This window comes from Oncorhynchus keta, chromosome 19 (assembly GCF_023373465.1).
Source record: "Oncorhynchus keta strain PuntledgeMale-10-30-2019 chromosome 19, Oket_V2, whole genome shotgun sequence".
Classification (NCBI taxonomy): domain Eukaryota; kingdom Metazoa; phylum Chordata; class Actinopteri; order Salmoniformes; family Salmonidae; genus Oncorhynchus; species Oncorhynchus keta.
In genome coordinates, this window is record NC_068439.1 from 58,771,836 (window position 1) to 58,784,685 (window position 12,850).

The following is a 12,850-nucleotide window of genomic DNA, read 5'->3' on the forward strand; positions in this document are numbered from 1 at the left end:
AAAGACCCACTCCAATTTGCTTACTGCCCAAATAGGTCCACAGACGATGCAATCTCAACCACACTGCCCTAACCCATCTGGACAAGAGGAATACCTATGTGAGAATGCTGTTCACATCGACTACAGCTCGACATTTAACACCATAGTGCCCTCCAAGCTCGTCATCAAGCTCGAGACCCTGGGTCTCGACCCCGCCCTGTGCAACTGGGTACTGGACTTCCTGACGGGCCGCCCCCAGGTGGTGAGGGTAGGCAACATTTCCACCCCGCTGATCCTCAACACTGGGGCCCCACAAGGGTGCGTTCTGAGCCCTCTCCTGTACTCCCTGTTCACCCACGACTGCGTGGCCACGCACGCCTCCAACTCAATCATCAAGTTTGCGGACGACACAACAGTGGTAGGCTTGATTACCAACAACGACGAGACGGCCTACAGGGAGGAGGTGAGGGCCCTCGGGAGTGTGGTGTCAGGAAAATAACCTCACACTCAACGTCAACAAAACTAAGGAGATGATTGTGGACTTCAGGAAACAGCAGAGGGAACACCCCCCTATCCACATCAATGGAACAGTAGTGGAGAGGGTAGTAAGTTTTAAGTTCCTCGCCGTACACATCACAGACAAACTGAATTGGTCCACCCACACAGACAGCATCGTGAAGAAGGCGCAGCAGCGCCTCTTCAACCTCAGGAGGCTGAAGAAATTCAGCTTGTCACCAAAAGCACTCAAACTTCTACAGATGCACAATCGAGAGCATCCTGTCGGGCTGTATCACCGCCTGGTACGGCAACTGCTCCGCCCACAACCGTAAGGCTCTCCAGAGGGTAGTGAGGTCTGCACAACGCATCACCGGGGGCAAACTACCTGCCCTCCAGGACACCTACACCACCCGATGTCACAGGAAGGTCATAAAGATCATCAAGGACAACAACCACCCGAGCCACTGCCTGTTCACCCCGCTATCATCCAAAAGGCGAGGTCAGCACAGGTGCATCAAAGCTGGGACCGAGAGACTGAAAAACAGCTTCCATCTCAAGGCCATCAGACTGTTAAACAGCCACCACTAACATTGAGTGGCTGCTGCCAACACACTGACTCAACTCCAGCCACTTTAATAATGGGAAATGTAAAATATATCACTAGCCACTTTAAACAATGGTACCTAATATAATGTTTACATACCCTACATTACTCATCTCATATGTATATGTATATACTGTACTCTATATCATCTACTGCATCTTTATGTAATACATGCATCACTAGCCACTTTAACTATGCCACTTTGTTTACATACTCATCTCATATGTATATACTGCACTCAATACCATCTACTGTATCTTGCCTATGCCGCTCTGTACCATCACTCACTCATATATCTTTATGTACATATTCTTATCCCCTTACACTTGTGTCTATAAGGTAGTAGTTTTGGAATTGTTAGCTAGATTACTTGTTGGTTATTACTGCATTGTCGGAACTGGAAGCACAAGCATTTCGCTACACTCGCATTAACATCTGCTAACCATGTGTATGTGACAAATAACATTTGATTTGATTTGATTTTTGGTCCATTCTTCCAGACAGAGCTGGTGTAACTGAGTCAGGAATGTAGGCCTCCTTGCTTGCACAAACTTTTTCAGTTCTGCACACACATTTTCTATAAGATTGAGGTCAGGGCTTTGTGATGGCCACTCCAATACCTTGACTTTGTAGTCTTAAGCCCTTTTGCCACAACTTTGGAAGTATGCTTGGAGTCATTGTCCATTTGGAAGACCAAATTGCAACCAAGCTTTAACTTCCTGACTGATGTCTTGAGATGTTGCTTCAATATAGACACAATTTTCCTACCTCATGATGCCATCTATTTTGTGCACCAGTCCCTCCTGTAGCAATGCACCCCCACAACATTATGCTGCCACCCCCCGGGCTTGTGTTCTTCGGCTTGCAAACCTCCCCCTTTTTCCTCCAAACATAATGATGGTCAATATGGCCAAACAGTTCTATTTTTGTTGCATCAGACCAGAGGACATTTCTCCAAAAAGTACAATATTTGTCCCCATGTGCAGTTGCAAACCGTAGTCTGGCTTTTTTTATGGCAGTTTTGGAGCAGTGGCTTCTTCCTTGTTGAGCGGCCTTTCAGGTTATGTTGATATAGGACTTTACTGTTGCTATAGATACTTTTGTACCTGTTTCCTCCACCATCTTCAGGTCCTGCGCTGTTGTTCTGGCATTGATTGCTTGCTCCCACAGATTAACCAGACTTGTGGAGGTCTACAATTGTTTTTCTGAGGGCTTGGCTGATTTCTTTTGATTTTCCCATGATGTCAAGCAAAGAGGCACTGAGATTGAAGGTCGGCCTAGAAATACATCCACAGGTATACCTCCAATTGACTCAAATTATGTCAATTATCAGAAGCTTCTAACGCATGACATCATTTTCTGGAATTTTCCAAGCTGTTAAAAGGCAGTCAATTTAGTGTATGTAAACTTCTGACCAACTTGAATTGTGATACAAGTGAAGTAAGTGAAATAATCTGTCTGTTAACAATAGTTGGAAAAATTACTTGTGTGATGCAAAGTAGGTGTCCTAACCGACTTGCCAAAACTATAGTTTGTTAACAAGAAATGTGTGGAATGGTTGAAAAACAAGTTTTAATGACTCCAACCTAAGTGTATGTAAACTTCCAACTTCAACTGTAGGTAGCTTACAAGTAGTGATTGGAGGGGGAAACAGTTACATACTGGGATATTATTTTTGACAATATATCGTTTTAGCAATATCACAATATTATTTTTGCACCATAACCCCAGTATTTTTCCTCCATAGCTTGTTATCCATCTTCTTTTCAAATATGGAGCCAATTTGTTTTCAGCACTTTTATTTCCATGACTGATCTAAACTTGTTCTCATGACTCTCTCTTGTACCTCCGCAGCAGACATGTTTGGAACATCAAATCGCAGTATCTCAACGCAATACATATAGAATTTTGAGAACCGCAATACATATCATATCGGCAATTCCCAGCCCTAGTGTGCACCCATGACTCCAAAAATGACTGCTCTCCAAAATTAATTCACTTTAAGCAAACATTTAAACTTCATGACTTGACATGCCTCTAGAGATTCATTACAAGCAAAGTCAGACAGATATTAAAATTCCAATGCAGAGAGACAATAGTCTATCCTTTCCACACTCCCAGAAGACTTAAAAAGGGGGTTGCTTGTCATCACAATGTCTTTAAGCAAGGCCATAACTATAAGAGTCATGCAAATAGTAGGGAAGGCTTGGGAGTGACATTAGTGTCCTAACATGCTTTGTCAGGTGGGTGTCATCCAGGCGGTATATGTTTGTTTGTCCTGGTCAAAGGGCCTATGAAGGGAGAGGTCAAAAAGGGAAGAGAAAGAAAACAGGTGGGGTCAGAGGGAATCCTTGGAGCTTTGAACTGGACCCTTAGAAAAGTTCATAAATTGCTCATTTGAATCCCAAACATGTTCTCTGGTTTTCCAATCCACTAAACTGGTCACCGCTCATGCAAACATTGAGCACTATTTCAAAGCAATTCTGTGTACAATACATGGGCAGATCCAGGGGAGAATGACTGCCCCCTCTCATTGAAGCCATAGACGTTCAAGACCTTCTGCGGTCCTGCAGGTATTGTTAGCAGAAAACAGGATCCCCATTATTGTGAAGGGAAAAATGGCAATGTAAATAATTTGTGTAAATAAATAAAAAAAGTGCAAAGACAATCAAGGTGCCAATTAATTGCTTCTAATACACCAGACGTATGTCCTTGAACAGCTTCTTTAAAAAATAAAAAAAATAAAAAAAAATAAAATAAAAAAAATCGCACACAGAAGTTAAGGATATTTTAGTTAGCCTGCAGTACCCGGTCGGCCTTCAACTAGAGTTACTCAGTGAGAGGGGCCAGCCTGCAACGTGGTCCTTCTGTAGCTCAGTTGGTAGAGCATGGCGCTTGTAACGCCAGGGTAGTGGGTTCGATCCCCGGGACCACCCATACGTAGAATGTATGCACACATGACTGTAAGTCGCTTTGGATAAAAGCGTCTGATAAATGGCATATATTATTATTATTATTATATTACTTCCTGGAGTAGCTCAAGCTGTGCATGTTATGTCTCCATGAGACACCATCTTATCCTGCAATGTAGTTTCAAACTGCAGAATCCTCACGATGACTCAGTTGCCTTGACAACGCCAGCTGGGTGACTAGTTAAAGCTTTGTGTATTATTTAAGATCTCATATTCCACACATTGCCTTTTCTTTAATCCTCCGTTTGTTGTCATTTGTGGAGAGAAAAGTTATTTTCTTCCAAAAATCACCAGACAAAAATCAAACACAGCTTTAATGATTCAAAGCTAATTGGATTTGAGAGAGCGCCCACTCCCAAGCAGAGGCCACGCCTACATACTGGCTTAAAAACTAGTAAATGTCTAATTCTCTGTCACATCTCACATTAAAGTATGGATGTTTAGTATTGTACCTTAAATGTTTTGATGGAGTTTTAAAAATACCTCCAAAATGGATAGATGTACTGTCTGGATGGATGGACTGATGAGTTCTAGGAACTGCCATGACAACCAGCTTGGGGATCCCCCCCACCCCACACACACACACTGCTTAACATTACAGACTGATGGGGCAGGGAAGGGGAGGTGAGGAGAGGGATAGAAACCAGAGGAAGGGATGCACACACATTGGGACTAGGTTACACAGGAGTCTGCACCACCATTCTCAACTTTTAGGGAAAGGGATTGAAACTATCTACGTAGGCATTAAGTTGAACTATTTGTTCCTTGGATTTGCTGCATCTCTTACGGGCATGTTGATAAAGCAAAGCAACATTAATTGAGAGAGACCATATGAAGAGTGGAAAATAGCATGCCTGGGAGAGAGACCACTTGAAGTGACTTCTCTTGTCAAGGTGACTCTCCATTTCACTGACCTCCTTATCTGCACTGCCCCACCCCCTCGATAAAAATGTATGCCAGCTCATCTCCCTTGCACACACACACACACACACACACACACACACACACACACACACCTCTGCTCAAAGGCTGCATACTCTGATACAGAAAACTGTTGAGGGAGGTTGGAGCATTTTTGTCCCACCGCCTCAGCACATCTCTAGACGAAGCTTGTCATTACGGGGCATTCCCCCGCATGCAGAGAGGACAGATCTCTACATTACGAACTGCCCAAGGCACCCCCCTCTCAACAAACCGCCACCTCCCAATTAATTATACAAGCAGTCACACCTCCCAGCGAGTGGAATAACACACTGAGTGAGATAGCCAACTGAAGGGTTAACAGTCCAAGGCCTATACCCCTCGCAGAGGTAATAATCACATGCAGGCATCACACCATCCTATCGGCAGAGATAGCAGACATGCTCGCTGACTGGACAATGCTCAACCCCATTTCTCTCACTTCATTACGGGGGAGAATGGTGGGATATCAAATTCAGCATTTTCTTACCCCCTATTGAAGTGAGCGAGAGTTGCTGTATCCCCTTTAAGAGTCCGCGTTGCTGCAGTATCCAGTTTTGCACACGCACATTACTACAGAGCTGCTTCCATCACAGCTTCCCAGCGAAAGACTGTTTCTGGGAGCTATCAGTATCCAGGTAACACACTGATTGGATCTCGGCACATGAATAAAAAGCCTCAAGTGACAAAATTCCCCAAGGGCTGAAAGGGAGGAAGAATCTAGGCCAGCTCTGGTTGGATGTATTCCCAGAGCCCGGTTTGTGGAAGGTTAAAAGCACACAGCAAAAGCAGACGTTCCTGATCTTCCCCCAGCCGGCCGGCAAATGCAGCCTCTCCCTAGTATTCCTGAGAATTTGCGAAAACAAATGGTCCATCCCTGCCTCTCTACGTCATAATCTCTCTCCCTCCTCTCTCTCGCTCTGTTCCACCAGCATGCTGTGGGGGCTGAGGGTAAAGGCACAGATGTTAAAGGCTTTAGACCACACCCCTTTTCAACAGCCAGAACCATTATAGGACTCAGGCAGTTTAACCCCCTTATGGTTTGCTAAAGTGTTTAGGGTTTGTTTATAGAAGGGCTGTGCGAAAATGAAGCCTAGGTGTGAGCCTGTGTGTGTGTGTGTATGTCTGAGAGTGTGAGCAAGAGAGAGAGGAGGAGTGTCAGTGAGGGAGTAAAAATAAATAGCAATAGATAATATTACTAAATAATGTTGATGAGTATTTACGTACACTACTGGTCAAAAGTTTTAGAACACCTACTCATTCAAGGGATTTTCTACATTGTAGAATAATAGTGAAGACATAAAAACCATGAAATAACATATGGAATAACCAAAAATGTGTCAAACAAATCAACATATATTTTATATTTGAGATTCTTCAAAGTAGCCACCCTTTGCCTTGATGACAGCTTTGCACACTTGGCATTCTCTCAACCAGCTTCATGAGGTAGTCACCTGGAATGCATTTCAATTAACAGGTGTGCCTTCCTGAAAAATTAAGGAAAGAAATTCCACAAATTAATGTTTGAGCCAATCAGTTGTGTTGTGACATGGTGGGGGGGCAGAAGATAGCCCTATTTGGTAAAATAATGTGGCAAGAACAGCTCAAATTAGCAAAGAGAAATGACAGCCCATCATTAGTTTAGGACATGAAGGTCAGTCAATATGGAACATTTCAAGAACTTTGAAAGTTTCTTCAAGTGATGTTGCAAAAACCATCAAGCGCTATGATGAAACTGGCTCTCATGAGGACCGCCACAGGAATGGAAGACCCAGAGTTACCTCTGCTGCAGAAGATACGTTCATTAGAGTCAGAAATTACAGCCCAAAGAATTGCTTCACAGAGTTCAAGTAACAGACACATCAACATCAACTGTTCAGAGGATGTGAAATCAGACCTTTATGGTCGAATTGCTGCAAAGAAACCACTACGAAGATGAGACCTGCTTGGGCTAAGAAACACGAGCAATGGACATTAGACCGGTGGAAATGTGTCCTTTGGTCTGGAGTCCAAATTGGAGATTTTTGGTTCCAACCGCCGTGTCTTTGTGAGTGCGGTGTGGGTGAACGGAGGATCTCTGCTTGTATATTTCCCACCGTAAAGCATGGAGGAGGGGGTGTTGTGGTGTGGGGATGATTTGCTGGTGACAGTGGCAATGATTTATTTAGAATTCAAGCCACACTTAACCAGCAAGGCTACCACAGTATTCTGCAGCGATATGCCATTCCATCTGGTTTGGGCTTAGTGCGACTGTCATTTGTTTTTCAACAGAACAGTGACCCAACACACCTCCAGGCTGTGTAAGGGTTATTTGACCAAGTAGAGTGATGGAGTGCTGCATCAGATGACCTGGCCTCCACAATCCCCCGACCTCAACCAAATTGAGATGGTTTTGGATGAGACAGCAGAGTGTTGGACCGCAGATTGAAGGAAAAACAGCCAATGAAAAACAGCCAGTGCTCAGCATATTTAGGAACTCCATCAAGACTGTTGGAAAAGCATTCCAGGTGAAGCTGGTAGAGAGAATGCCAAGAGTGTGCAAAGCTGTCATCAAGGCAAAGAGTGGCTACTTTGAAAAATCTCAAATATAAAATGTATTTAGATTTGTTTAACACATTTTTACTTACTACATGATTCCACGTGTTATTTCATAGTTTTGATGTCATCACTATTATTCTACAATGTAAAAAATAGTAAAAAAATAAAGAAAAACCCTTGGATGAGTAGGTGTTCTAAAACTTTTGACCGGTAGTGTATATGGGTTCATTACACACACACACACACACACACACACACACACACACACACACACACACACACACACACACACACACACACACCTTCCTCTACAGAGGTTCCTTCTGTAGACAGGTTGTTGTTTTAATTAACAAGAATATATACAAAGTATGTGGACACCCCTCCAAATGAGTGAATTTGGCTATTTCGGCTATTTCAGCCACACCCGTTGCTGGTAGGTGTATAAAATCAAGCACACAACCATGTAATCTCTATAGACAAACATTGGCAGTAGAATGGCCTTACTAAAGAGCTCAGTGACATTCAACGTGGCACCGTCATAGGATGCCACCTTTCTAACAAGTCAGTTTGTCAAATTTCTGCCCTCCTAGAGCTGCCCCGGCCAACTGTAAGTGTGTTTATTGTGTAGTGGGAATATCTATGAGCAACAACGGCTCAGCCACAAAGTGGTAGGCCACACAAGCTCACAGAAGGTGACCTGCTTCAGGTCATGGTGATTGCATCTCCCGTGGATCTGTCAGGGTGGTAGGCAAATTGGAGAAGGTTGAGTATGTCGGGGAGGGAGTACGCTTGGGGCGGAATGTACACAGCCATGGCAATAATCCCTGTGTACTCTCTCGGAAGGTAAATTGGAAGACATTTTATGACTAAGTATTCCAAGTTGGCGGAGCAGAAACTCGCAAGTTCCTGTACATTTCCCGTGTCGCACCGTGTTGTAGAGCCCACTTCCTTTCCGATCAAACAACTAAAGCCCGCTGGTTGTATATAATCCATCTGAAAGCCAAGTCTCAGAAAAACAGAGTATGTTGCAGGATCTGATGTTCCTCTGGTAAGAGATCCTCGCTCTGAGTTCGTCTAGTTTGTTCATTAATGATTGAACATTGGCGGGTAGTATGCTCAGTAATGGAGGACTAAAACCCTGCCACATCTGCCTCTCTGTCGGTGTCTCCGCTTCCTACTCTTCGGTAGGACTCCCAAGGAGCTCGACACCTCGCCAAAGAAGCTAGTCCATTGTTCTGCAGTCTCAGGGAATTCAGAGAGGTCAGGTGGATGGTAAGTACCCAGCAATTAGTATTCAAAAGTTCTACCCGGGTGTGTGTAGTAATGAACAAACTGATTAAGAAAATTTGAGAAAAACACTAGAAAATAAAAAAATAAGTTTAAACCTGCAGTGAGGTGGTGTTTGCTTGGTTATGCCTAGGACATTAACAATGAACTCATCATTTCATCTGGTTGGCAAGAATGTGTATGGAATGTATGGTTGATGAAACGGCATGTGTTGATGTATTGTTGTAAGTTATGTTAAGGTAAGAATTATTGAAGTTAAAAAGTTGCTTTGTTTGTTGAAACTGTCGCTGGGCAGTGACAGCTAACGTTAGTTAAAACAGACCAAAGTTGGTCAGTTAGCTGACAAACCTTGTTTGCCTTTTTCTGCAGATCATTCTATGCATGATTCTGTTTGATTCTGATTCTGGGGCGGCAGCGTAGCCTAGTGGTTAGAGCGTTGGACTAGTAACCGGAAGGTTGCGAGTTCAAACCCCCGAGCTGACAAGGTACAAATCTGTCGTTCTGCCCCTGAACACTGTTCCCAGGCCGTCATTGAAAATAAGAATGTGTTCTTAACTGACTTACCTGATTGCTAGTTAGCTAACTATTTCATAAGATATATACCCCCCTCATAAGATACACAGTTAGCTAGTTTGATAGGGCCTTGTAACCAAACAAGTCATTGTATTCCCTTTAAATCTATGTTAAAGTTGTAGCGAGCTAGATAACATTACTTAAGTTAGCGAACGGTGCCATTATATCCCCGATACTACTGTTAGCTAGTTAGTAGCTTCTTCGCTCCGGAAGACCTGTACACACAAACTGTTCATGTTTGGAGTCACTTAGATATGTGTAACTTACAGGTCTCCCGGAACGAAGAAGCTGTCCTGTTAGCTGAAGTTACCAATAGTTTTTTCTGTCAGCGAACAAGTCTAGGTCCTAAAAGTTATGACGTTTGCTACCTAGCCAGTTATTTATGAATAACAGAAATACTAATATCACTACAAGATGGGAGTGTTAGAACATGTGTAGTAATTCATGAAATTACAGTTATCAAAATGTACGCTTAATCCAGTATAACCTAATGTATAGAATGTATTATACAAGAGACAATTATACAGCACAGAGTCATATCTTAAGTGTAAAAATAAAAAGGACTCAATTCATGACTTCTGGGAGTGCTACAAAGTCCAAAAGTTGGTCGTCAGAAGTTTTACAATCTAAGTTTACTTTCAATCCGTATATCTGCATATTTCAAGACATGGCAAATGAGGGTGCAGTAAGATACCCAATGGGGAGGACCATACTTTCTTGTCAATTATTTAAAAGAAAACTTAGTCTTAAACTGGAAATCAAACAATCCTCCATCACTATGACAGTCGACAAATCAAATGTAGTATTTTGAATGTTGAAAAGTTGTGGGCTATGGAGAAAACTGTGGCGCCAGACAATGTGAATGGGAAGATTTAAATTTACCGGCCATTTGAGAAATTTATCGGACCCATATGAATTGGGTGCATAATCCATGTTCAGAATTACAGAAATCCCATTTAGATTATTGTAATTCATTTTAACAGAAAATGAAAGTCATGTAAGAAGCAGCCAATAAAACATAATTATCAAATATTTGCCAAAATGCAAAAGGTGGGAAAACACTAAATAGCGCTCCTGTTGAGAGCTTTGCCATATAAACTCATCAAAAAAAGAAACGTCCCTTTTTCAGGACCCTGTCTTTCAAAGATCACTTGTAAAAATCCAAATAACTTCACATATCTTCATTGTAAAGGGTTTAAACACTGTTTCCCATGCTTGTTCAATGAACCATAAACAATTCATGAACATGCACCTGTGGAACGGTCGTTAAGACACCAACAGCTTACAGACAGTAAGCAATTAAGGTCACAGTTGTGAAAACTTAGGACACTAAAGAGTCCTTTCTACCGACTCTGAAAAACACCAAAGGAAAGATGCCCAGGATCCCTGCTCATCTGTGTGAACGTGCCTTAGGCATGCAGACTGCAGATGTGGCCAGGGCAATAAATTGCAATGTCCGTACTGTGAGACGCCTAAAACAGCACTACAGGGAGACAGGATGGACAACTGATCGTCCTCGCAGTGGCAGACCACGTGTAACAACACCTGCACAGGTACATCCGAACATCATACCTGCGGGACAAAGAGACAAATTCTTCAAGCTATGAAATTGGTTGTTAAATCATTGACAGACAACCATTTTCAGGTCTTGCCACAGATCAGGGATCATCAACTAGATTCAGCCGCGGGCCGATTTTTTCCTTGAGAGGGGGCGGAACAAAATTACAAATAATTTGTAGACGTCAAATTGACCACAAGAAGCACAAACAGATAGACCCCATTTAGTCAATTGTTTTGTCAATAGGATGTTGGTAGAGCCACATTTTCTTTGTCGAGCAGTGGTAAATAGATTTGTTATATATATATATATATATATATATATATATATATATACAAATATACAAATCTCTCTATATATATATATATAAAACAAATCTATATATATATATATCACTCACACACAAACTGTTCATGTTTGGAGTCACTTAGATATGTCCTTGTTTTTAAATCACTCCTGTGTTCCAATGGCACGTTGTGTTAGCTAATCCAAGTTTATCATTTAAAAGGCTAATTGATCATTAGAAAACCCTTTTGCAATTGTTAGCACAGCTGAAAACGGTTGTCCTGATTAAAGAAGCAATAAAACTGGCCTTTTCTACCTGTGGGCTGCAATGAGTTTTTATTTGTTGGTTTTAATGTTTTGTTTCCCTCAATTTACACACAATAACAAATAATGACAAAGCAAAACCAGGTTTTATAAATACCTTATTTAAATAAGTTCACACCCTTTGTAACATGACTCGAAATTGAGCTCATGTGCATCCTGTTTCCGTTGATCATCCTTCAGATGTTTCTACAACTTGGAGTCCACCTGTAGCAAATTCAATTGATTGGACATCATTTGGAAAGGCATACATACACCTGTCTATATAAAAAAGGTCCCACAGTTGACAGTGCATGTAAGAGCAAAAATCAAGCCATGAGGTCAAAGGAATTGTCTGTAGAGCTCTGAGACAGAATTGTGTCGAGGTACAGATCTGGGGAAGGGTACCAAAACATGTCTGCAGCATTGAAGGTCCAAGAACACAGTGGCCTCCATCATTCTTAAATGGATGAATTTGGAACCACCAAGACTCTTCCTAGAGCTGGCCGTCTGGCCATACTGAGCAATCGGAGGAGAAGGGTCTTGGTCAGGGAGGTGACCAAGACTCTGATGGTCACCCTGACAGCGCTCTAGAGTTCCTCTATGGAGATGGGAGAACCTTCCAGAAGGACAACCATCTCTGGCCAGATGGAAGCCACTCAGTAAAAAGTCACAATAGCCCGCTTGGAGTTTGCCAAAGGGCACCTAAAGGACTCTCAGACCAGGAGAAACAGGATTCTCTGTTGATGAAACCAGGATTGAACTCTTTGGCCTGAATTCCAAGCATCATGTCTGGAGGAAACCTGGCACCATCCCTACGGTGAAGCACGGTGGTGGCAGCATCATGCTGTGGGGATGTTTTTCAGTGGTAGGGACTGGGAGACTAGTCAGAATTGAGGGAAATATGAACGGAGCAAAGTACAGAGAGCTCCTTGATGAAAACCTGCTCCAGAGCCCTCAGGACCGCAGACCGTGGTGAAAGTTCACCTTCCAACAAGACAACGACCCTAAGCACACAGCCAAGATAATGCAGGAATAACTTCGGGATAAGTCTCTGAATGTCCTTGAGGGGCCCAGCCAGGGCCCGGACTTGAACCTGATCAAACATCTCTGGAGAGACCTGGAAACAGATGTGCAGTGACGCTCCCCCACCAACCTGACAGAGCTTGAGAGGATCTGCAGAGAAGAATGGGAGAAACTCCCCAAATACCAGTGTGCCAAGCTTGTAGCGTCATATCCAAGAAGATTCGAGGCAGTAATCGCTGCCAAAGGTGCTTCAACAAAGTACTGAATAGA

General features: G+C 42.8%; 1 protein-coding gene across 1 annotated transcript in view; it reads right to left on the minus strand.

Annotated features, from left to right (window-relative positions):
• The window catches only part of LOC118398556 (disheveled-associated activator of morphogenesis 1-like), a 94,053-nt gene extending 88,142 nt beyond the window's left edge, over positions 1-5,911 (minus strand). The window contains 1 exon segment of the mRNA XM_052470863.1: positions 5,504-5,911. The gene's annotated coding sequence lies outside the window, so the exon portion shown is untranslated.
• Between the last annotated feature and the right edge of the window lie 6,939 nt (positions 5,912-12,850).